The sequence below is a fragment of the Typopeltis vanoorti genome, chromosome 6 (assembly GCF_054136105.1).
Source record: "Typopeltis vanoorti isolate ZY-2024b chromosome 6, IOZ_Tvanoo_1.0, whole genome shotgun sequence".
Lineage (NCBI taxonomy): Eukaryota > Metazoa > Arthropoda > Arachnida > Uropygi > Thelyphonidae > Typopeltis > Typopeltis vanoorti.
In genome coordinates, this window is record NC_143554.1 from 128,516,638 (window position 1) to 128,540,167 (window position 23,530).

Below are 23,530 nucleotides of genomic sequence, written 5' to 3' on the forward strand. Positions count from 1 at the left end.
TTCCTTTATTCTCTCCTCATACTCAACATTTCATAATCCAGTGACAGTCACTATCCTCTGGAATTTCTGTCATTTTCTTGCCACCTAGATATCCAAGCAGATCTCTATACAGAAATTCAGATGTGGCCTAATTAGTACTTATACACTGAATATTCAGTGTATAAGTACTAAGCTATTCAGTGAAAAATCAATTCAAGGTATTTCATCTTCATCATTAATATCATGAGAAGCTTAAGTGTACAGGAAATGGAAGAGGATGTACTTCTTGTGAGCGAGCAAGTGGTGTATGAGAAATTAACTAAACTTGATGTCAATAAGGCAATAGGACTTGATAAAATATGAACATGTGTCTTGAGTGTTCCAGGGAATTAATAAAAGCCTTGGCATGCTTTAACAAGTCTTGAAACAGCATAAGGCCCTAAGGAGTCGAAAAGAGAGTAAAATTGCTCCACTTAACAAAGGTAGTTATAAGGCTGTAGTTTAAATTATTGGCCAATCTGTGTATCTGGAGTTGGTTAAGATGTTGAGGAGGTTGTTGAGGATTATTATATATATTATATGTATTCACAAGAATAAATAATAATAATTTTATTATTGTAAATATTTCAGCCAGAAATTAATGGATAATCATCAGTCCATCAGTATAATCACAAGGTGAAGTTAGAACAAAGAACATTAAATCCTATTTACAGAGCTGAGTGGCATGTCAGGTGGTTACAAAATAGAATGAAATTGTAATTAAAGCTACAATTAAAACAGTTAACTTTGCAATGCAATAAAATAAACATTAGATAAATAAAATGATTGAATGACATATCGTTATATATATTAAAAAAAAAAAAAAGGAGAGGAAGAGAAGCATGCTATTGCTTTCCATTTATGAGAATGGGACTCTCCCAAAACTTGGCAGTGGATAGATGGTTATTCCAATTTAAGTTGGGGTGGTGTAGAAGTGCTTCAGCACTCTCTCATAAATAACTGTTCAAACCTAACTCAGTGCTGATGTGAAAGTATTGGACCACAAGATATGGTAATTATCTGCTCTGTGCAAGGCCAGATTTTTCAGGTTTATTGTTGTTGATATAAGACTGGTGTTCTTGTAGTCATATTTCAACAGAATGTCCTGTTTGTCCAAAGTATGAGCAGAGGCAATCACGTTGAATCTGGTAAACATCAGGAATGGAGAGAGGGAATTATTTATTTTTCATAGATAGTAACCAGGAGGGGATTTTGTTGATAGGGAAAAATGTAGGACTTAAACTGCATCTTTTCAATTGCCTTGGAAATGCCTACATTGTCTGGAATATGGACTCATTGTAAATTCAGGGTTCTTAAGGATAGTGTTTGTAAGTGTCCAGAATGCATTAAACATCTTTGAGGTGAAGCCATTCTGTAGTATGATGCATTGGATGGTGCCCAGTTCTTGTTGGAGATCCTCAGAACTGGAGCAGATAACATTTGCTCCATTCAGCAAAGATTTGATGATGTCTATATTTTGGGGGGATGAATGATGGGCTGAATCTTGTAAGTTTTATTTATTTATTTATTTTATTTTGAACCCATACAAGAGAGGTTGGTTGATCAACCTATAGTACATTAGTACCATGTATGAGTAGCAGATTAGGAAAGGAGAAACTTGTTTATGCATTTAATTTAAAAGCCTCTATATTGTATTCCTTGAGAAAACCTAAGGGAGAGAGACTGTTCCACCATAGTAGCAGGGATGAAGTAGGACTTGTTCTATGGGTTTCAGGTTATACTGTGAAGGAATGTTGTTGGGTGCCAGTTGCATGTGTTCCAACAGATTGAGTACAGAGTGGAGGAATTATTGATGTTATTTCATATGAACATTTTCCATGGAAATGTTTATAGAACCTGTATATTGCAGAAACCAAACACCTGTGTAAAAGTGGATAGAATGAGTTAATAAGGCCATAGTAGGATAGTCTTGAAAAATTAATAGTTATGAGTAACCAGTGTACAAGCCTATCTACAAGAATTATTGGTATCATTGAAATTTTTTTGACAGGAGGATGTCGTAATGGAATAGAAGTGTATGGTATAGAAGCATAATTGGATTTCTAGAATGCTTGAGGGATAAATAAATATATTGTGGTGGAGAGAACATGAGGATCAAGAGTTTTGTTTTTGCCACAGCATCAGAGAATCTGATCATGACTGAGATGTCATGCTTAATCCCTCAGCTTGTGAGAGAATCATGTAGTCCTGACTTGGGAGGATTGAATAATCATACAGAAATATCAAGGAGGAAGGAATTTATGTGAAATTATAAGATAGGTGATTATAATAGACTTAAAAACTAGCTTGGGAAGCACAATGGATGACAGAATTAAAATTTGTCAGATTGATACTGGGGAAGTTTTCGCATGATAGAACAAGGACAGGAAGCCATTCCAAAGATGTGAAAGGAAATAGAGAGTAAGGAGTGAGTTTTTTTTTTTTTTTTTAAATACAGAGTGGCAGGAACATGAAATGTGTTATCTGGGATGGTGATGAGAGTACAGACAGTTGAATGAGTTTAAAGAGTGGTATGATAGGCTTTGTGTTGGCTAAGGCATGCCTCCCACAGTGAGCTTTATGACTCCATGAGGATCTGGAATAATAATAATAATAATCTCATCTCTTTTGAATATGGCCTGTAATGGCCAAGTAATCTGGCTTCTTAGAAACCTGATACTGCTTATGACAGGGCAGTTAATCCTGCCTTGATCTTCTCACAATGACTGTATATTGCATGTGTTCTTTTTGTTCTTTTTGGCCAGCTATCCAAATTCTTGATATTTCTATCCAAGGATTTGGATAGCTCATCTACAGCCCACATAACATCTAGAAAAGAACTTCAACAGTTTTCAAACCATAAATAATCTATAAATTGGAACAGAAACCAGAAAGAATAGAAATTGAACTGAACCAGTGGTCTTTGAATAATAAACAGAATTTAATTACATGACTATAGGAAACTAAACCCTAACTAGTAGCCACTGACGTAGTTATACAATGTACAATATATTTATGTATGTAATTATTATTATTTTACCTTACTAGAGTCCTGCTAGGGTTGCTGGTTGACCAGGCAGTTATGCTCTAGCTCACTAGTGTATTTTAATGTAGCTGGTGTTATTGTGTTTGTGTGTAAGAACATTGAGTGATAAAGTGCTCTAATACAATAGTTTGTCTCCATAATTACAGTTGGCAGTGGAAACAGTAGTGTGAGAGAGGAAGAGAGAACAGGAATACAAGAGGAACAGGGAAACAGTGGGAGCTTGGGTGGACAGGGAGACTTGTCATAGAGGGAGTGAATGTTGAAAGTGGTAGTGAATGTATGAAGATGGAATATATTGCAGTGTGGGTGGAGAAGTGGAGACTGAGCAGGTATATGTGGTAAGCAGTGATAAAGGTGATTTGGCAGGTGTAGTGGGGAAATCATAATCAACATATAGCTTGGATAGGACTGGCTATAGACCTAAAAATGAATTGTTGTGTTTGTTTACAAATGCCAGAAGTATCACAAATAAAGGGGGATGAAATGGTTTCAGTGATGGAGTTTATTCGCCCCCAAATCATTGGAATAAGTGAAACATGATTGAATGAAGATGATATCGTAATGGGAATAGAAATGGAAGGGCACAGTATTTTTCGTGAGGATAGAAAGGGCAGGAAGGGAGGGGAGTGTTGCTGATGATAGTAGGGAAATTAAGTCCACATAAGGTAGACAAAAAAAAAAAAATTTTCACATTTGACATCCGTAGATGCTGTATAGTCACTGCCATACCTCACATGGTTTTGGCAATGATGTCTTCTGCTAGAATAAGTGGTAGGGTCGCAGATTCCCTTTCCACACAAAGTTTGTAGGACAATCACAAACATCCATGCCCACGGTGGGATTCAAACCCACAGCCTCTTTGCTGGAGAGCGGACATGCTAACCACTCGGCCAACCAGGCCAGCAATGAAAGGGGGAAATAGTGGCAATGGTTATGAGGCAGTGTGGTTTAACGTGGAGGTTGAGAGGAAGACATATTTAGTTGGATGTTGCTATAGGATTGGGAATGTGGAAGGTGGTGATGAAGAAATGTATAAACAACTTGGATTAGTGAACAAAGGAAGGGTAATTATTATGGGTGATTTTAATTATGGTGGTATAGATTGGAATGAAGAGATAGCATTTGAGAATAAGAAAAATGAATTTCTCGAGTTCTTGAGAGAGAGAGAGATAACTATCTCAGGCAGCACGAGGATCAAGAGTTCTAGATCTCATTGTTTCATCAGAGGATGTAATTGTTAGAGGGGTTTCACATTTTCCTCCAGTTGGTGAAAGTGATCATGAAGTAATCACCTGTGTTGTGCTAGTCATATGCAGACTTTTGCGAGGAAAGGATATATGTGGAATTATAAGGCTGGTGATTATGACCAGCTTAAGAGACAACTTTGAGCTATACATTGGAACAAGGAGTTGAGCAGTAAGGAAATAAATGCTGCATGGGAACTTACAAAAAAACACATAACAGCATCAATGTATGAATGTATCCCAAAGGCCAAAAGCTGAATAAGGTAGGTGTAAAATGGATGAATGTGGAGCTTAAGCATGAAATCTGGAAAAAGAAAGTACTTTGGAGGAAGTACAAGATGAATAATGGTAATCAGTCACATGAAGAATATAAAGAACAAGCCAGGAGAGTGACTCAATTAGTAAGGAAAACAAAAGTAGAGTATGAGCAGAAATTGCAAAGTAAGCTAAGAAAAACCCTAGAGAGTTTTTTAGATATGTGGCAAGTAGAAGGAAGAATGATCATGGAAAGCTATGAAAGTGGTAGAATGGTAACTGCTGCAGAAGACATTGTTGAAGTATTCAGTGATCAATTTATAAAGGTGTTTCATCCTGATCAGGGCGAAATCATGAGGAACTTAAGTGTAGATAACATAGGAGAGAGGATAGCTTAATTGTGAGTGAGTAGGAGGTATTTGAAGAAATAAATAACTTTGATGTTAATAAGGCGATAGGATTTGATGACATATCACCACACATCTTAAGGGAATATTCCAGGGATTTGGCAGTAGCATTGGCATACCTGTTTAATAAGAGTTTTGCAACAGCACAGGTTCCAAGGGAGTGGAAGGAGGGTAAAATTGTTCCACTGCATATAAGGCTGTAGCTTCAAATTATAGGCTGGTCTGTATATCTGGAGTTGTGGTGAAGGTCCTGGAGAGATTGGTGAGAAGTAGGATACAGAAATGGGTTGATAATAGCAGTATTCTCTATGGTTATCAGCATGGGTTTGTTAAGAGGAGATCATGTTTCACTAACTTACTTGTGTACTATAAGGTGACAAATACCTTGGACAAGGGAGATGCATATACAGTGGTGTACTTGGATTTTGCAAAGGCTTTTGATAGACTGCCACATGACAAGCTCTTAAATAAATCGAAACAGATGGGATTGGATAACAGACTTCTGTGTTGGATCAGTGACTGGTTGTCGGATAGGCATCAGAGAGTTGTATATGGGGGTGCACTATCTCGAAAGAGAAAGGTCACCAGTAGTGTGCCACAAAGGTCAGTTTTGGGGCCGTTGTTGTTCATTGTTGGGACCATTTTTCATAGAATGGGAGAGGGGAGTAGAACAAGAGACCATTGCTGGAAACTGTATAAGGAGGGAGTGAGAAGCAGGTTCTTTGCATGGAGGGTGGTTGCTGAGTGGAATGCATTGCCTGAGTGTGTTGTGGATGTGGACACATAAATCAGTTTAAGATGCGGTTGGATGAGCATGGTATGCAATAGTGAGTACCTCCCACGATGAGTCTCTGACTCCATGGAGGTTCAAATGTTGTTAATAATAATTCTTGCAACGAATAGACTTAAACTGGCACATTTACCTTAACTTCACCAACTTCCTTGTTTTTAAAAGTTGTCTCTCAGTTGTAACCTCAGATGTATATAATAGTAGAAAAAAAAAAAGAAAAGAAAAAACCAATAAACACTAAATCTGTATGGTGTAAATAGAACTTTATACAAAGCATTACAATGCTCACTTAGACATCTATTGCAAATTGAGAATCAAATTGAAAGTTGTAGAGGTAGGTAGTTTGATTATAAAACCAGGTGTTAATGTAAAACAAACATATATTTGCATTATTTGGATATTAAGGAACATAGTATTGAAAATAAATTCCATACAAGTCTTCAAGTGTCTTTATCCAGATTAAACAATTACTGTGACAATTTTTTTTGTGAAAATAGACAAGGAAACTGAAAACATTAACTGCATTCTCAGTTGTTAGTCCTGTGAAACAAAGTACACATTTTAGCTCTTTAGAATGAAGTTTTAGTGTTGAGCAGAAACGAAAGCAGTTTCTGATCGACAAATTTAATCTTAATTTAATTCTCTCTCTCTAGTACAGCAGTAGCTTGATTCAGACAAAAAAAAAAAAAAAAAAAAGCTTAACGGAAGTGCATTATTCCAGCTACATTTCTAGGAGTCGGATTTGCTTTAAATAGTAGCAGATAATTCATAATCGGTTATTTCTTATCTCAGAAACTACCACAGCAATCCATTTCTTTTGAAAGTCAGTTAAGTACTATAACTACTAACCCATAAAAAGAACTTGGCATTTTTCCAGGACTTGTGCATAATATTTCTCCCTGCTGTGATCTTTATTGCTTAATAAAGACTTAATCAACTTATTCACAGTTTGAATGCTCTTTTAGAAAACCAGTTAGTGTTCATGTAAAGAGATAAGTGATGCATTTTCGAGATAAGATTTGATAAAAACTTTACAGTAAGATTAAGGAAGATGACAGGCTAGTCTTACAAACGAAGTTATTGGTTAATTTAAAAAAAAACAAAAAAAAAAACATTATACTGGAAAGATTTTCTATATTTGCAAATAAAATTCCAACTCCAAGACCGGCAACTCACAAAAACATTAATTTTAAATACAGTGTTTGGATATAACTTTTAATTGGAAAGAATGTTTTTGTTAAGTTGCGAGATGAAAAACTCTTGTCTGTAGGAGACAAAAACCATTCCATCTCCTTTTGAGACCGACTAATTCACCTTCAGTGGAAATGTACCGGTCAAGGTTTTTTAGGTCCTAGACTGAATTCGAATCCAGAGCTTTATTGGACAATTGGAGCCAAGTGATTTTGAGATTATACATATCGACGATGAGATTGCATGTGTGATATTGTTGGTACTCTCCTTCCATGTGTATGTAAAAATATCAAAAAGTGATAGAACAGACCTTTCTTGAGGTTTATGAAACCCGTATGATTCATAAGGACCTCATTAGTTTTTAAAGAATATGCTAATTATATACTCTTCTAGCTAAATTAATAACGATTTCCTGTACACATATTAATGCAGCTTTTCGCCTCACAGAAACAAACATAAAATTTTTCTTTCATTAGCTTTAATACATCAGGAAGATATACTTAATTTTATAATAATACATTAAAAAAAAAAACTGTTTTAATTCTGAGGATGCAAGTCAAAGCTATACAACAAAGAGTGTGCAGTGTGTTGTGTTAACTTATCGGTAGACGCCGATGTAGCAGTGAATTAAAACGGTTGCCTAGGAGCGCTAGGTAATGAGGATTGATTTCCGGTCATGAGGATGATTGCTGGGGGGAAAAAAGTGGGGGGGGGGATAAAGGGGAAATCATCTCTCTGCATCCCACGTATCGTAAGATGTTAATACATATCAAAGAACCTTTTTTTGGGGGGGGGATTAAGAGGTAACAAAATTTCCAAGGGCGAGGGGGTCTGATTTGCTCTTACTCATTTGAACAGCAGATATAAGTGGATGTTGAATGCATGACATCGATGTTTACTAGGCTGACCATATTTCCTTGAGACAAAAACGGGACGGGGGTTAAGTAATAGTCTGTATTCATAAAAATGTAAGACGATAAAAAAAAATTATTACATAAAAATATTGAGCTTACCGTTATTCTTCAGTGACAGAACCCATATAAAAATTTAGGTAGACGTAGAGGGGGGGGGGACTGTATTTCAGGTAAAGAAATAAACTATAATTTTGTCTTGACCACTGGAATTTGGCAAAAAGTTTGTCTTTTTTATTTGATGCATCTAAACTGACTGTAATGTTTTTTTGTTTTATTCAAATCCTCTATTACTTTGCCCAATATGTTTGGTGATAAAACGTTGCTAATTACTGCTTCTGATTTGGCACGCGCAGAAGAAATTTTGGTACATAAATTTTATTTATCAATGTCGACAAGCAGTCATTTGCTCGGAAACTTTGTCCCTGACGCACAGTATGATAAGCAACAAGAGCTTCACATGCTGCAATTTTATCGTTTACACTATCACCATAAAAGAGCTGATGTTTTTAACTAAAACCAGTCTTTTCAGCATCCTTATATTTCTAGCTACGTAATGTTGGTTGATGTCGCTTCTGTCTCCATGAGCAACGGAAAAATGGATAATACAGTGTTGTTGAAAGTTTATTTTTCACTTGGTTAGACTATAATAAATTTGGTTTAATCCTTTATCCAAGTGGGAGCAAACAAAGTTTGCGCCTGAAAATATCTTCAGGACTGGAGTAAGGTAGTACAAACACCGGGCAACTCGTAGCAAAGGTGGACCAAGCTTACCCGAGTCCTGAAGATATTTTCAGGCGCAAACTTTGTTTGCTCACACTTGGATAAAGGATTAAACCAAATTTAATACAGTGTTGGCATACCACATTTGTTCAATCGCTACACAGCTTGTCCAGTTTAATAAATTCGAATTCTTTCTGGAGATCATCATTAAAACCGCAGTTCGCCTCTTTGACATTGCAAGGATAGACTTAAAGCTTTAAAAAGTAATACTTAAAACTTTAAAAAATATGAAATTTAAACCACCGTCATTAAATAACAAAGCCGCCGGTTAGCATACAAGCAAAACAAAAACTAACGCTACAGCAGAGCAGAGGCCGCGTCTGAGACGAGTAAGGGTTGCCGACAGGTATTTCTTATTTTCTCTGAATAAATCGCTGCAGATATCGATATTTAGTATCGAACAATGCGACTCCTTGGTTATACAAATTACTGGTTTCCATGATATTGATATATGATTATAGGTTATGAATAATAATTTATGATTGACCAATATTAAGTTTTTATTAAAAACGGGGACCAAACTGACATTTTTATTAAAACGACGGGACCGGTACGTATGGTCAGCCTAATGTTTACATAAAGTGCATTAATTTTAAAATAGTGTTCCTGATCAACCAGTCGTTACCTTTAGAGCATCACAAAATTTTCTTGGCCGAAATTTATGGCTAGTGAAAATTAGCACTTATGTCCTCGCGAATTAACGAGTGCTTCAATAGTTTTTTTACAAACTCTTCGAGCAACAGTTTATTTTGCAAACTCGTTTTCGAAATTTTTGTAGTTCCTCTGAAGCTTCATATAACATTTTTGTCGTTGCAAATAAGTTTAGATCGACGGACTGAACAATATTCAACACTAACTTGTTTCCACAGTATGAAAGATAAATTTATGAGGTTTTTTTTTTTTTTTTTTTTTTTGAGTCATATGGGTTTTCTCCACGCCTTCACCATAGGATTTTAGACGATTGGAGTCTCCCTGCAATTTCGAGGCACCCCGGATTGCGGAGCTATGAGCACACTCCTGATGTTATCTGTTTACGCGAAAGGTATAGGTGGAACAACATTATCAGATATCGACTATCAGATAACTGTTCCACATCGTAAGCACATTTCGAGAATGTAAGTGTAACTGATTCAGGGATGGACGGTGTGTCTAAGTCCACTAGAATCACTAAAATTTCTCTAATATATACTCTGAGAAATATTAGCTTTATTCATTAATTGTTAAATACAACCAGTTCTATTTACTTCTCTCGTTTTTAGATCAGTTTCCCATACATCTCTATTCTTCATAACCTGATCAAGACTGCTACAGTGATTCTAACAGCTAGTTACATATTGTACTGTACCACCGTACCATATCGACGGTACCTCACTCTAACATCATCATGAGTTTCGGCTCACGCAGTGTGTTGTCTTTTGAATTCATCTTTTTTATACGTGCAGTGTTAAACTATACAGTATTACATACTGAATGAGAATAATTTTTAAAACGTAATTTAAATTAAACCATAATTTAATGATAAAATGGTTAGTATTATGCTTAAATATACTGGTAACCCTAATATAACGCGGTCTACAAATTGTAGTAACCCTTTATCTTTTCATATATTTTTCACTGCGTGACTTAAAAATCAAATTTTATCTTCGTTAAATTTGCGTCTGCCCGTATCGCTCATGTAGTTATAAGTAGCGAATTCATATTAGGGGAAATACTCTTTAGCACGCTTGTTCGTCAATTGTTTACCGTATAAAGGGTTACTACAATTTTTATAGTAATGGCCACATAGAGGGTTTTTGCAACATCGTTGAAAAAAATCAGTGAATTAATTGATGGGGAAATGATTTAAATTAGGAGGAACTGGTACAGTTAATAGATGACGTTGAACCAAATGGCGTGGGAAGTTCTGCCGAAGATTCTGATTATGATGAATCCGTTAAAGAATTCAGTTTAAAGAAATTAGCAGAAGGATTGGACTTGGCAAGAAAGTTAGGAAGTTATTTTACGGATAATGATCCCCCCCAATGAAGCCTCCGGAAAATTCACGAGACAATTGGATGTTTGTTTAGCTCCATGTTATGAACTTAAGAAAATATTGCAGCATAGTGGTAAGTAAGATCTTATTACTGACTTCTTGAGAACTACAAATGACGTCCAAGAGATTTCAAGGTAACAACGTCCGGCCACTCGTAAATAAAGAACAACTAAGAAATGTTCGTTTTGAAGACAGTGATTACGATTAAATTATGCACTTTATTTTATTTTGCCTAAAACATTTATGCATTATGTGCAAAAAGTTTACGTATAATTTGTATTTTTATAAGTTTATACTATGTATTTTGTTTCATAGTTTATATATTTTCTTAACTTACATGAATTACCTGAATTAAATAAAAATATTTTTTGTTGGATGTCATTGTTGTTTATATAATTGAAAAAAAAAAAACGATTTCGGAAAATAACCCTACTTTTTCTGTGTGATCTGAGTCTCGCATAACGCGATTTATATAACGTGGCATTTCTGTGGAACCAACATCCGCGTTATACGAGGATTACCTGTATATTCTTAGAAACTCGCGTTTCTATGAAGAATAGTCCCCTCCATTTCCGTATGAGACCGGCTAACTAATTTTCACTCGAAATGAGCTGATAAATGGTTCTTCTCGTACTAGACGGAATTCGAACCCGGGTGTTTCGAACCAAATGGCTTCGTTGAAATCAAATTGGATGCACAGGTTAGAACCTTTTTTTTAGGTTTTTTTCTTCTTTTTTTTTTTTTTTTCATTTGAGGGTGAGTTAGCCGATCTCGTACGGTGTTTAATACCCCCCCCCCCCACACACACACAACCAATTTTCCAACGTGATTTATATCCTTAGTTGCTTCGATCATAATTTTGTTACAGGGGCTAAAAAAATAGCCCCTGTAACAAAAATAATAAAATAAAACATATAGAGAGATATCGTGTGTTACATTGTGGCTGTTAGTTCTCCAGTGCATCCATCCATCTTCAAGGCCCACCTTTCCTAGTTGGGTTGTGGGGGAAGCAGCAGCAAGAGGGACTTCATGGTCACGATCCTCCGCTACCAAGCTCAGGTATTCTGGTAGGACTCCTAGACATGTCTACCCAGGGTTTGGGATATAATCTATCCAGCTAGTTCTTGGCCTTCCGCATGGCTGCCCACCCTCTGGCTTGGCAAAGAGGGCCTGCTTGGGGGGGGGGGGCGCTCTTATGGAATTTTGACCAGATGCCCATACCACCGTAACCGTGATCTCTCAACGAAGAAGCAGCAGTTGAGTATTGAGAGTTTCCCGGATTGCAGAGCTTCTGACTCTATCGAGTCTTGTCAGCTCCGCAACCCCTCGAAGGAACCTCATTTCAGTCGCTTGGATTCGTGTCCTCATTCTTTCGGTCATTACCCAGCTCTCATGACCATAGGTGAGGATGGCGACATAAACTGTATTGAAGACAGCCATCTTTGCCTTCTGGCTTCAATACCGTTTTGCTGTGTATTGCGTAAATAACTGTGTAAATAACGGTCGTTTTTTACACAGTAAAAAAGTTTATGTACTGTGTAAATAACGGTCGTTTTGCTGTGTATTGCGCTTGCTAAGCCGATTCGAGTATCTAGCTCTACGTTCCACTTTCCATCACTCGTGAATATGGCCCAAGGTATTTAAACTTCTCCACCTGCCTCATTGGGGCTCCACGTACATTTAGAGTGCACTGGGATGGTTGTCTTGAGACCACAAATGTTTCAGTTTTGGCCACACTGATCTTCATTCCGGCGTCTGCACAAACAGCTACAAACCTATCCAGGGTCCGCCAGAGGTCATCTGTGGAAGAGCTAAGCAGAACTAGGTCATCTGTAAAAAGCAGACGTCCAATGCCACACTTCCAATTCTGACACACTCACTGCTTTGCCTGTGCCTATCAATCTAGTCCATAAATATTATGAAAAGGAGGGATGACAGAACACACCCCTTCGCAGAGACTGGAAGGTTCAGACTTTGTGCTGTTTACCCTGATACAAAACTCTGGGCATTCAGACAGGGACTTGATGGCAGCTAATAGTTGGCCATCCACTCCATACTCTTGTACTATTTTCAAAAGCTTATCCCGCGAAATCTAGGGATAAACTTTTAACCTGGGGAAACCTACACATGTTTTGTGGACTTCTTCAAGTCCACAAAACATGTATAGACATCCTTGGCATATTCCCAAGATTTCTCAAAGACTTACCTTAAAGTGAAGATTTGATCAATTGTGCTTCTACCAGCGCGAAAGTCACATTTGTTCTTCTTGGAACTTTGACTCAACTATGCTCCTGCACCTTCTTTCCAAGCACCTAGCATATACTTTCCCTGGCAGGCTGAGCATAGGGATGCCACGATAGTTGCTGCAATCTCTCTGGTCTCCCTTCTTGAAGACTGGTATTATTCTAGTGCATAAGATATTTATTTTCTCCAGTCAATTAGAAAAGATTCAAATTCGATTTTCGTCATCCTTTGAGTAATCTTTCATTGAGTTTTTTCATTTAGTGAGCTAACCGATCTCATATACAGAGGTCGGTTATCCCCCCCCCCCTCTTCGAAAATTCGGAATAACCGAAAATTTGGTTATAGCAGGGTTATTCCCTGAAACTTTGGGGCAAAACAGGCATATTTGCCTGTTTATATTGGCCACAGAATATACACATGCAACGTATAGAACAAAAAATACTATGTAAGTGATGGTAGATTATTGACTAGATTGTCTGGTGCTTAGGTTGATCGTTCAAGGTTGGGTATAGCGACCCGTCGTTGGGGGGGGGGGGGTCATGTAATAATAATACAAGAATCTGCTCGACGTTACCACTAGATTTTCTTTAAAAGTGGGATATTTTGTGATTAAAGTGTTACTGAACGTCGATACTAACACTGTTATTATGATTTAGTTCTGCACAATTCTGAAACCCTATCTCTGGTCATATACTGAAAAGAGACCAATACCCAGTGTTTTATTTACATGTAGTCAACTGCCTAGATGCCAAATATATTTTCATTTCAACACTAATAAATAATTGAAATAATTCCTCTAACGGCCTTTATTTCCTAAAAGGAGTAGATAGAGCTTCTTTAGCCTTAACTTATTTCTCGAAGAGACGTTGGTAGCCACTCTCTATTCTTCGGAATCTTCATTGATTGAGCTCAGATATTAATGAAGTAAAGTTTTTTCTGAGAAGGGGGCTGCAACAGATAATGTAGTCGTCATGCGGCCCTAAATCGTAGCACTCTTATTGGTTGTAATAATAGTGTGAGTTCTGCGGCCGATTTTAGATGCAGGGTTAACTCGAATTTCTCCCTAATTATCCTTGCCAAAGATTGACTAATTCTGGGACGGATTGAAGAGATGCATAGAAAAGTTTCTCTAGTTGGCAACTAAAGTAGAATCAAACCTATATATAGCGTTTTTTTTCTTCTGGCAGCCTAGCGCTATGGAAGTAAATCCCATTTCCAGAGGACTACACAGCAACCTGTTTCAACACTATTATAAATTTTAATTAATAATATTGTAATTATTTAAAATTAATATTGTAACTTAAACTGCTTTAAATTTATAATATTGAATTATTATAGCTCAATGAACTTTATTAAATGTTACATCTAAATAACCGTTATTATTTTCCTTGCATTTCTTCAAGAAATGCATCAACAAACTCCATCTTTTTCACTGATCAGTTACTCATAAGGCATTGTCGTGTTATAGGTTTTACTTTTACATTGTATAGAGTTGATGTAAAAGTGCTACATATTTTGATGTATTGCATATTACCGCTAGTCTACTAGCGCGACCGTTGTGTAGACGTAACGTTATCGTTACACTGATTACATATGTAATGTACGAGTATTTTAGATATTATTTTCCCGGTATTTCCGTGGAGTTATTCATCGTGGGAGACCTACGTTAAATTGTTCAGAATACAATACTTATCGTACGCCATTTCCTAAAACTCATTCACCAACAAAGCACCTACAACTACTTCTGGCAACCCATTCGCCACCTTCCAAGCGAATCGAGTCTTAATATCCTTGCTAATCACTTTCTTATACAGTTTCCCTTGTTCTTTCCCTTCCTGCAATGTACTAATAAAGTGTACAGTGTCAGTGATAAGAAATCCCTTTTAATAACTTGTTTCTATCATGTTCTCTCTTTTTCTTGTATCAACTAGTTTTTGATGCCTATAGACCTGGCCTCACAGGGAACATTCTATAGAATCTTGGTCACGCTTTACTTATAAATGTTCAACTATAAATATTTAGTTCATGCTAATTCATAAATACTGAAGTTTACATGTTTTTTTAATTAAAAAAAAAAAGATCAGATGGAAACCAAAATTGAACCACATGGATATATTCTACTGTTCCATAAATGCGAAATGTTATTAAATTCTAGTCAATTCAGAACGAAGTTAATTTATATATATTTCGAAATGTTATTATTTTTTTCCCTTTTCTTCCGTACAAATGGTTCGATTGGAGCAAAAATGAGATAGCACAACAAATTTTCAATAAAACTTTTCTAGGTAGCCGAAGAAAGCGAATCTGAATAGGTGCTTACGTTTTCAGGAAAACTCACTGAAGAATTATCTTCATTCTAGAGAAAATGCAATCAGCTTGAAAGCTGTTAACCTCTAATTTGTTGTTCAATGTAAGTAATCTTTAATTCAGGGATGCTCGTTATGTCCCAAGCAAAGATAACAGTAAGACTCCCAGCGACTATAATTTTAAATTGGAAAACTAGCATTGCGGTTTTCCAATTTAAAATTATAGTCGCTAAAATTATAGATTGCGGTTGCCGACTAGAGGAACTTTTTTTTTTTTTTGGCCCAGCCAATTTCAAGTTTGTCGATTTTTAATGCAGGCACGTAGGGAATTTTTTCCCTCAGCAAAATTGACCTTACAGTCTGCACTATTTGAGTCAACAAAATCATTTAGGGACAAGAACTTGATTGATCGGGTCTCTTGCTGTATTTTCGCCACCTGCGAGTGTACAAATAGTCTTCTGCCACGAACATCGGTGGACGACCAGGCTATCTACCAATTTCCAAACATTAGAGATAAGAGTTCTGCTTCCTGTTGAGAAATGAAAAACCGCTAAAGGATTTATTTAATTTTAAACTGCAGCAATGTCGTCTAGATTTCAGTATTATCAATTACTTTTGAAATAGATAATATGAAGAAGAAAAAATAGCTGGTCCGCTGTGAGGTTGAATGCCACTGTGTCATGAATGCTTATCAAAATCTCACTCAGGTTTATGAATTGGTGGTAGAAACTTTCCAGCGCCAGGTAGACCACCATTTTGCTTATTGAAGCAGCTTTAAAATGTACCATATTCGGTCTCTACAGTAAGATTTCTTGATTATTTAACATTTCTCTTTCAAGATACTAATGTGCTACATATTTAAAAACTTTTTGAGTGGTTAGATTCTTTTGTTTTATTTATACAATACTCCTGTTTTTGTTTAAACGCAATACTATATTTCTATTAAAAAATCATGTGCTCTTCTATCTATTCACTAACACTAATCCATCATCGGCGCTTACACGACTTTTAAATGTTTCAATGATCTCTTTTATTGTACGATAAGTACTGTATTCTAAGCAATTTAACGTGGGTCTCCCGCGGAGATGCCGGAGAAATAATATCTAAAATACTCGTACATTACATATGTACGATGGTTCAGTGACTTACTCATAGATAATATTAGTATTTATCTCGACAAATACACTCGTCCACTTTCCGTGTGAGTAGCTACAGAATGACCGAAGTAGGATATTTTTAATTTACTAAAAATTTACTTTAAGAAAATACCAAAGAATATGCATAATATGTAGGGTCATTATATTACGTGATATTAATGTCAAAAATCACATTTTATATATATATATATATAAACTATGTTAAATTAAGTGGATAAAACTCCCTTATTGTTTTTCAGCCAGTATGCCAAACTCTAAGATCGAAAACTACGATCTAAGCGTTTCATGCCGACGAACTATCGGCGAATCCAAGCGAGTTGCCTTGGTGTGGTACTTGATAGTACCACACTAAGGCAACTCGATGCAAAGGTGGAGCAAGCTCCCTCACTATTCTTGATATTTTCTCATAATGTTTTACTGTTCTTCATATTCTTATTATTTATTGGCATCTTGGAATCGTTCTCATGAAGAAAATGTTCTCTAAACAATGACACACAGCGCTATGGAACTCTTATTGTCTGGTATATTTAATTATTGGAACATACAATGCTTGTAAAGAAGTCAATGGACACCGTAGTGTGAGGAACAAAGAGCCATGGCGCCCAATTAAGATGTAGGAATTCCTTTCATTGCGATGACTGTAGCAATCCTGCGGGGCATACTTTCCACAAGCGTTCGATAGTGATCAATAGGAATTTTGGATCATTCTTCCTGTAGGTATGTAATGAGGTCCTGGACTGTTGTGAGGCGGACATCCCTTGACCTTACCCGACGCTCCAGTTCATCCCACAATAGTGTTAAATAGGGTTGAGATCAGGGCTCTGTGGCGACCATTCAAGTGTGGTGATGTTCATGTCCACAAACCACGCAGTTACAGTAGCAGCATCCCTATGACACGGTGCATTGTCTTGCTGAAAGAGAAAGTGGTCATTTCTGTAGAAACGCCACAAAGTAGGAAGTGTCACATTGTCCAGAATGGTCAGATACCTCTCGGAGTTCATTGTTCGTGTCACCACAAACAGAGGTCCGATGCCAAACCAGGAAAACAGGACCATACCGTCACCTACAAATTTCGTAGCTGGGACTACGTACTCTGACAAGACATTCACCGGGCATCCGCCAACCCTTCCTTCTGCTTGTTAGAGGGTGTAGAGTGATTCGTCGCTCCATAACGGCTTTCCAAGCTTCCACGTACCACTGAAGATGATGCTGTATGTTGGTTCGCATAATGTGGGGCTTACATATTGCAGTTCTACCATGGAAACCCGTTTTGTGAGCCTTGGTTCTGAATGTCTTTGTGCAGATTAGCGTTCCTGTCCATGCCTAAAATTTCGCATCCAACGTGTCGGCCGACGAGTGTGGAGAGTCGTCCACTACGAGTAGTACTTGCAGTTGATTCCCTGCGCGTCCATCGCAGTATGGTATCACTGATTATTGACCTGGGATGACCCAATTTGACAACAATTTGCCGAACAGATAGGCCTGCAACATGGCATCCTATCACAACGCCTCTTTCAAATTCCGTCAGTTCCCTTCTCGTAGTCATTTCACTTGGACACAGTTGCACTGACTTTGAGCATCATATTCCTCCAATTTGTACTGGCTACAAACACGGAACTCATTACATGTCACGATGCACCTTGCCCATGGGGGTGTCCGTTGACCTCTTTCCAAGCAGTGTATATTACTGAATCATATGATTAAAAATATGGGGAGTTCGCCCTGGCAAATTTCGTGAGTAAAATAAGTCATGAATCTGGTGTTTCCGTAGTATTCACTGAGATTTTCTAAATAGGCGTTTTCTGACTGAAAGTAAATTATATTTTTTGTGTGATTGTGGCTGGTGAGATATTAAAAAAAAAAAAGAAAACAGGCTTTTGAATAAATTGAAATGGCAGTGGATGACCGTCTCTCTCAAACTCTCCGTTAGCAGTTTCATTTTACCACCTTGGGCGAGTAAATACTGATGAGTAAATACAGCAAATTATTCTTTAGGGAAGATCTGCTAACCTTGTCAATGAATATTAATTAGCAGAATTTTCTCTCTCTCTCTCTCTCTCTCTCTCACACACACACACACACACTAAATATGCTAAAGAGATCCTTGTGATATATATCACAAAGATCTCTAGCATCTTTTGCTTCTCTAAGAGTGTTCTTTGGAATATCCTTTCCTTCTTATGTATTTCCTTATACAGGTCTTTTAACAAAGTCCCCCATAGCCTTGAAAACGTTGCTTGTTCCATAATGCTAAATTTCGTTAACAAAACGGTGTGAATGTTTTTCCTAAATAATAAATAAATAAATAAATCCTGTACTTTTTTCATTCCCTAAAATGAATAGGCAAAACACTTTTAGTCGTAATTCTTTTGAAATCGGTTCGCAGCTGGTCTCTACTTCTAACCATAATCGAGGTTATGCACATTCCCACGGTGTGCTGGATAAGAGGGTAATCTGCTTTTCTTGACTGGTATTTGTGTGCCTTTTCTGCAGTGAGTTTTACCCAGTTGCAGGTTTAGTTCACCATAATGCAAGGACGTCTTTTCCAAACAAGATTCCCTGGGTTCGAATAATTTCGTTATGACTCGAAGAAACTTTATTTTATCGAGCTTTTTTAGGTGTGCACGAAAGCGGTAGATTTTTTTCTCTCTCTTAACTCCGTTTTTTTTCTTCTTTCTATAAATGTAGCCAAAAAGATAAACCGAATACACTCAGTTAGCCTCATAGCTGCAGTTGCTCCGGCTGCAATCAACTCGGCCTTCAACAGCAGTTGAATAATTGGAATTTACTGAAAAAAGCTTAAACAGGGTGACTAAATTGAACTGATAATGTCTTCTACAGATCAGCATGATGGGTTACTACGACATTATGCAGGCTTCTCACATTATCATACATTAAAAGAAACGATAAACAATATATTCATTATTGTTTTGTGATAAAATAACATTCATCCTGAAACATAAATTTTAAAAGTGACTGAGAGCTTAAGAGTACAACTCCATGAGCGCTCATGCTAAAGTTTAAAACTTTGTTTCAGGATGTATACATTATCCTTTTTGGGTCCAAAGAAGTATTTTAGTCTCTTTTCGTGTGTATTTTATTCACTGACCGTGGAAGAATAAGATGTATAGGTGTAGTACAGTATTTAATTAGATTGTACCAGTTTTAATTTTTGTGTTTATAATTACCGGTTTATTTTGTTAATGAAATTACATTGTGAGAAAAGTACAGTTATTTCTTTTTTAAATAATTCGTGTGTGGTGTGTATACGTTTAAGGTTATTCAACCAAATGAATGTATTGCTTTGATTAAAAATTTATTTCTTGAAAATGATAACTGTAATTTAATTTGAATGCATTCGTGATATGAAAAACTTACTTGTTTCGCGATGAAAAATACGTTTTTTCGCACATTTCAATTGTGCCAGATTTACTGTTTTCAAGCAAAGCGCCGTATTATGGAACTTTTTTCTTGCTTCATGACTGAAACGAAAACCGGAAGTGTTACGCATAGTGCGTAACACTTCCGGTTTTCGTGTGGATATCGCGTTGAAAAGAACACTAATATGGCCGTGAGAGAAATGAGGGGATTTTTGGAACTCGAAAGCGGATATTTATGAAGTCTTTCATATAAAAAGATAAACGTTTAAGAGTCATCAGTTGCTGTGTTACAACTATAATGACAGTACAACTGTTGGAGATGGGGGAGAGGAGAAGATACGACTTGTTGAGTTTTTAATTACTACGTAAAAACGAAGGGTTTTCATGTATAAAAAAAAACAAAGTTCTGAAACAAATCTTAAAGGAGATAAAAGGACGGAAGAAGGTGAAATGATTGGTTTGCGTTATGACTTTTAGAGAAAACCGTCATAATAAATGTGACTTATGAAAGGAAACAATATAATACACTCATATATTCATCATGTAAACACAACTAGTTGTTTCGTCGTAACTTCTTCGAGTGTAGAAAAATAAGCTGTAAGAGAAAACAGTACATAAATATCAACAAATGCGATGTGATACAGAGTTCTGGTCATTAAAACAGCTCCGCATGTGCCCATTATTGTTCACCTGTGTCCTCTCGCTTGCGGAGTAATTCAATCATTACTGTATAGTAGTCAGATTAAAACTCAGATTTATGTTACCTCACAAAGGAATTGCAAAACTAATAGGAACAACATATTAATTCATTTGGAATAACTGATTAGCACTGAGCTCCATTCATCTCCTGGATTCTCAAATTCATAAGGAGAATTCTCTTCTTCCGCATTAGGTTTTAGTCCTTTTGAGACAGTGTTCAGTACATTCCATGTTCCATATCATTTTCTGTTATTCCTTCTGAGTCAGTCGGATTTATCTAAGTATTCAAAATTCATCACTTGTAATTTTTGTTTATTTCTGAATCACCTGATTGGTTGCCTGCTAATACAAGTGTTTTGGATTTTTCTATTGATATTTCCATATTATATTTTTGTCAAATCTGTTAAAAATACTTCTCTTTGTAAATTAACTTCGGTGTCTGCTAATATTACTACGTCATCTGCATTGTAATCGGATTTACTACACCGATTCCACAGATTAAGGAACAAAGAGGAATTGCAATAATCTGCGGTGTGGAGGGACTTTTGAAAGTCAGGTATATATATGTCATTACATATGAGTCTGGTTATCGCATACAAATGATAGCGCTGTCAGTAGTGGTATATGCAAATGAGCCACACCATAAAAGTGGGCGTTTAGTTATGATATATATATATATAAAATGAACAGCGTATGTGATTTATGCTCAAAGTGGACATAACAGAATTTTTCGATATGGCTGCAAGACATCATTTAACCGATGAATTCAGGTGGCGTGCCATCGTAAGACTAGAGGCCGGCCAGTCAGATGGGTGCATGTGAGTCTTACTGCGATTCACAGACTGTGGAACCATTTCCAGCTGTCACAAACAGCATTCCGGAGATACAGTGAAAGAAGGCCACGGCTACATACTATACAGCAGTGGCGCACCCAGAGGGGGGGGGGGACAAGGGGCCTTCCCCCCCAAAGAAAAAGGAAAAAAAAACACTAGAAAATTTTCCAAAAATCTTTTCCTAATTAAAATTATTTTATTTTATTTATGCCGTGTCGTGTCTTCTATTTCTATAGTACTTATGAATTAGCGATCATTGCAGATGCTCGGTCATAGGTCGTATGCGATGCGTAGTGTGTATTCTCAAATCGTCTACTCAACTCGCCCCCACCCTAAGATTAAATCTTGAGTGCGCTACTGCTATACAGTGCAGGAAAGCCACAGACTACAACTGCAGTAGGTAACCGATTATCTGGCCGCCAAAACAGGGGTGCTTCTTCTAATCAGCTACGATGTGACTTCGCGTCAGCTACAGGAACATTAGTATCTGCTTCCGCTGTGTGCAGATGGCTTCACGAAGATGGTCTGTATGCTAGGCGACCGGCAATCTGCGTGTTCGTATTCCCACGCCACAGGAGAGAACGTTGAAAATGGGCCAGGTTCCACGTCAACTGGGCCCCCCAAAATCAATGGGAGTCAGTATAGTTTTCAGACGAGTCCTGATTTTCTCTACAAAGCGATATCAGGTGTGCTCTGATCTGGCGAGAACCAGGAACACCTTATCGTCCCTCTGATATCCGTAAGGCATCTCGTGTGGACGCATCGACTTGAATGTGCTTAATGAAACCAATGAATGCTGCAGCTTGTAGACGACGAGGCTCTGGAACCCTATGTTCGTTCGTATGCGAGTGCGATAGGGCAGACATTTATTCTACAAGATGATAAAACTCGTCCTCATCGAGCGAAACTCGTGGACAAATATCTTCGAGAAGAGACTATCGTACGTATAGCTGGCCAGCCAGGTTTCCTGACCTTAATCCTATGGAGCATGTCTGGGATGCTCTAAGTAGACGTGTTGCTGCTCTCAACTTCCTCTTCAAAACACCTTGAGGGACTTAGGGGAATTTGCAGGAGCAATGAGTGTTATTGCAACTGAGTTCCTGGATACCATTATAAACATTATGGAATATCTTTGAGCGCTGTACAAGTATTGTACAGCGCTCAAAGTGAGGGGTGACCACATTCCTTATTGAGGCACTTGGACAATCTCATTTTGACCTCTTGTTTTTGACCATTATCTTCGTGTACCCATTTGTTACTGAATTAAACTATTTATTTATACTTTTTTTTATGAGTGTTCTTTCTTTCACATCTCACATCATACTGCTTTTCACCGAATTGCATAAAAATTCATCATACAGGTTTTGAGTTATCGTGATTTTTCTTTGTTCCTTAATTTATGGAAACCAGTGTATATTGTTATCAGTTTTATTCCATTTAAATTGCCTTTTAGTTCTGTTATTTCACACATTAAAATATCGAACAGTACAATATTTTATGAATTTCTCATGCCTTCGTTTCAGTTTCTTTTGTTTCCTTATTTAATATCTTATTACACATTTTATTATCCGTATAAATATCTTTGATAAGCTCTACTGTGTATTTATTTTTGCTTTTCACTATTAAGTGTAAATATCTTTAAAATGTTATGATATTGAATGCTTTATGCAATCTTGTGACAATAAAGTAATATTGAAAATGTTGTAATTTCATTCATTTACAACCAACCGGAACTTATTCTGGACGCTCCTCGTAAGTTCACACAAGGGAAACTTATAGAAAAAGAACACACTATAGGTTGTTAATTTTTGGGGAAATGATTCTAAAAAAGGTTACTCCGAAGAATAGCATAAAGGATTTATGAAGACAGTCAATAACAATGACATTTCTGTCCCTTGTGTGCGTTTATACTTTCCATTGTTTTCTATCTAGCCTTCTTTGGGTCCATGAAATTTATTTTTCTAGTAGGGTATTCGTTAATTTTAAAGAATCTGAACAGATGTAGCCTAGTTGCTTGCTGGTCATGTTTTAATGGGTTTTTTGACAGGCGATGATAGAAGGGCATTTTCTCCCATAAAACAGGCAAACCCACTGGTGATCACTCACAAGTATATTTATTTATTTGTATGTGTGTGCGTGCGTGCACACACGAAAGCAGCAGGAAAAAGACTCAGAGTTCCAGGTTGATAGATGCAGTTAAGTTTCTTACAAGACCGACATATAAGGTTCAAGAG

The 23,530-nt window shown here is 36.9% G+C and overlaps 1 protein-coding gene across 3 annotated transcripts in view; it reads left to right on the forward strand.

Moving 5' to 3' along the window:
* The window catches only part of trc (Serine/threonine-protein kinase tricornered), a 274,402-nt gene that overhangs the window by 22,058 nt on the left and 228,814 nt on the right, over positions 1-23,530 (forward strand). Inside the window, exon 1 of one of the 3 annotated variants that reach the window (XM_090394421.1) lies at positions 679-710. The exons of the other annotated variants lie outside the window; for them this stretch is intronic. The gene's annotated coding sequence lies outside the window, so the exon portion shown is untranslated. Of the gene's footprint in view, positions 1-678; positions 711-23,530 lie in introns of those variants that run through there. 3 annotated transcript variants of the gene reach the window in all.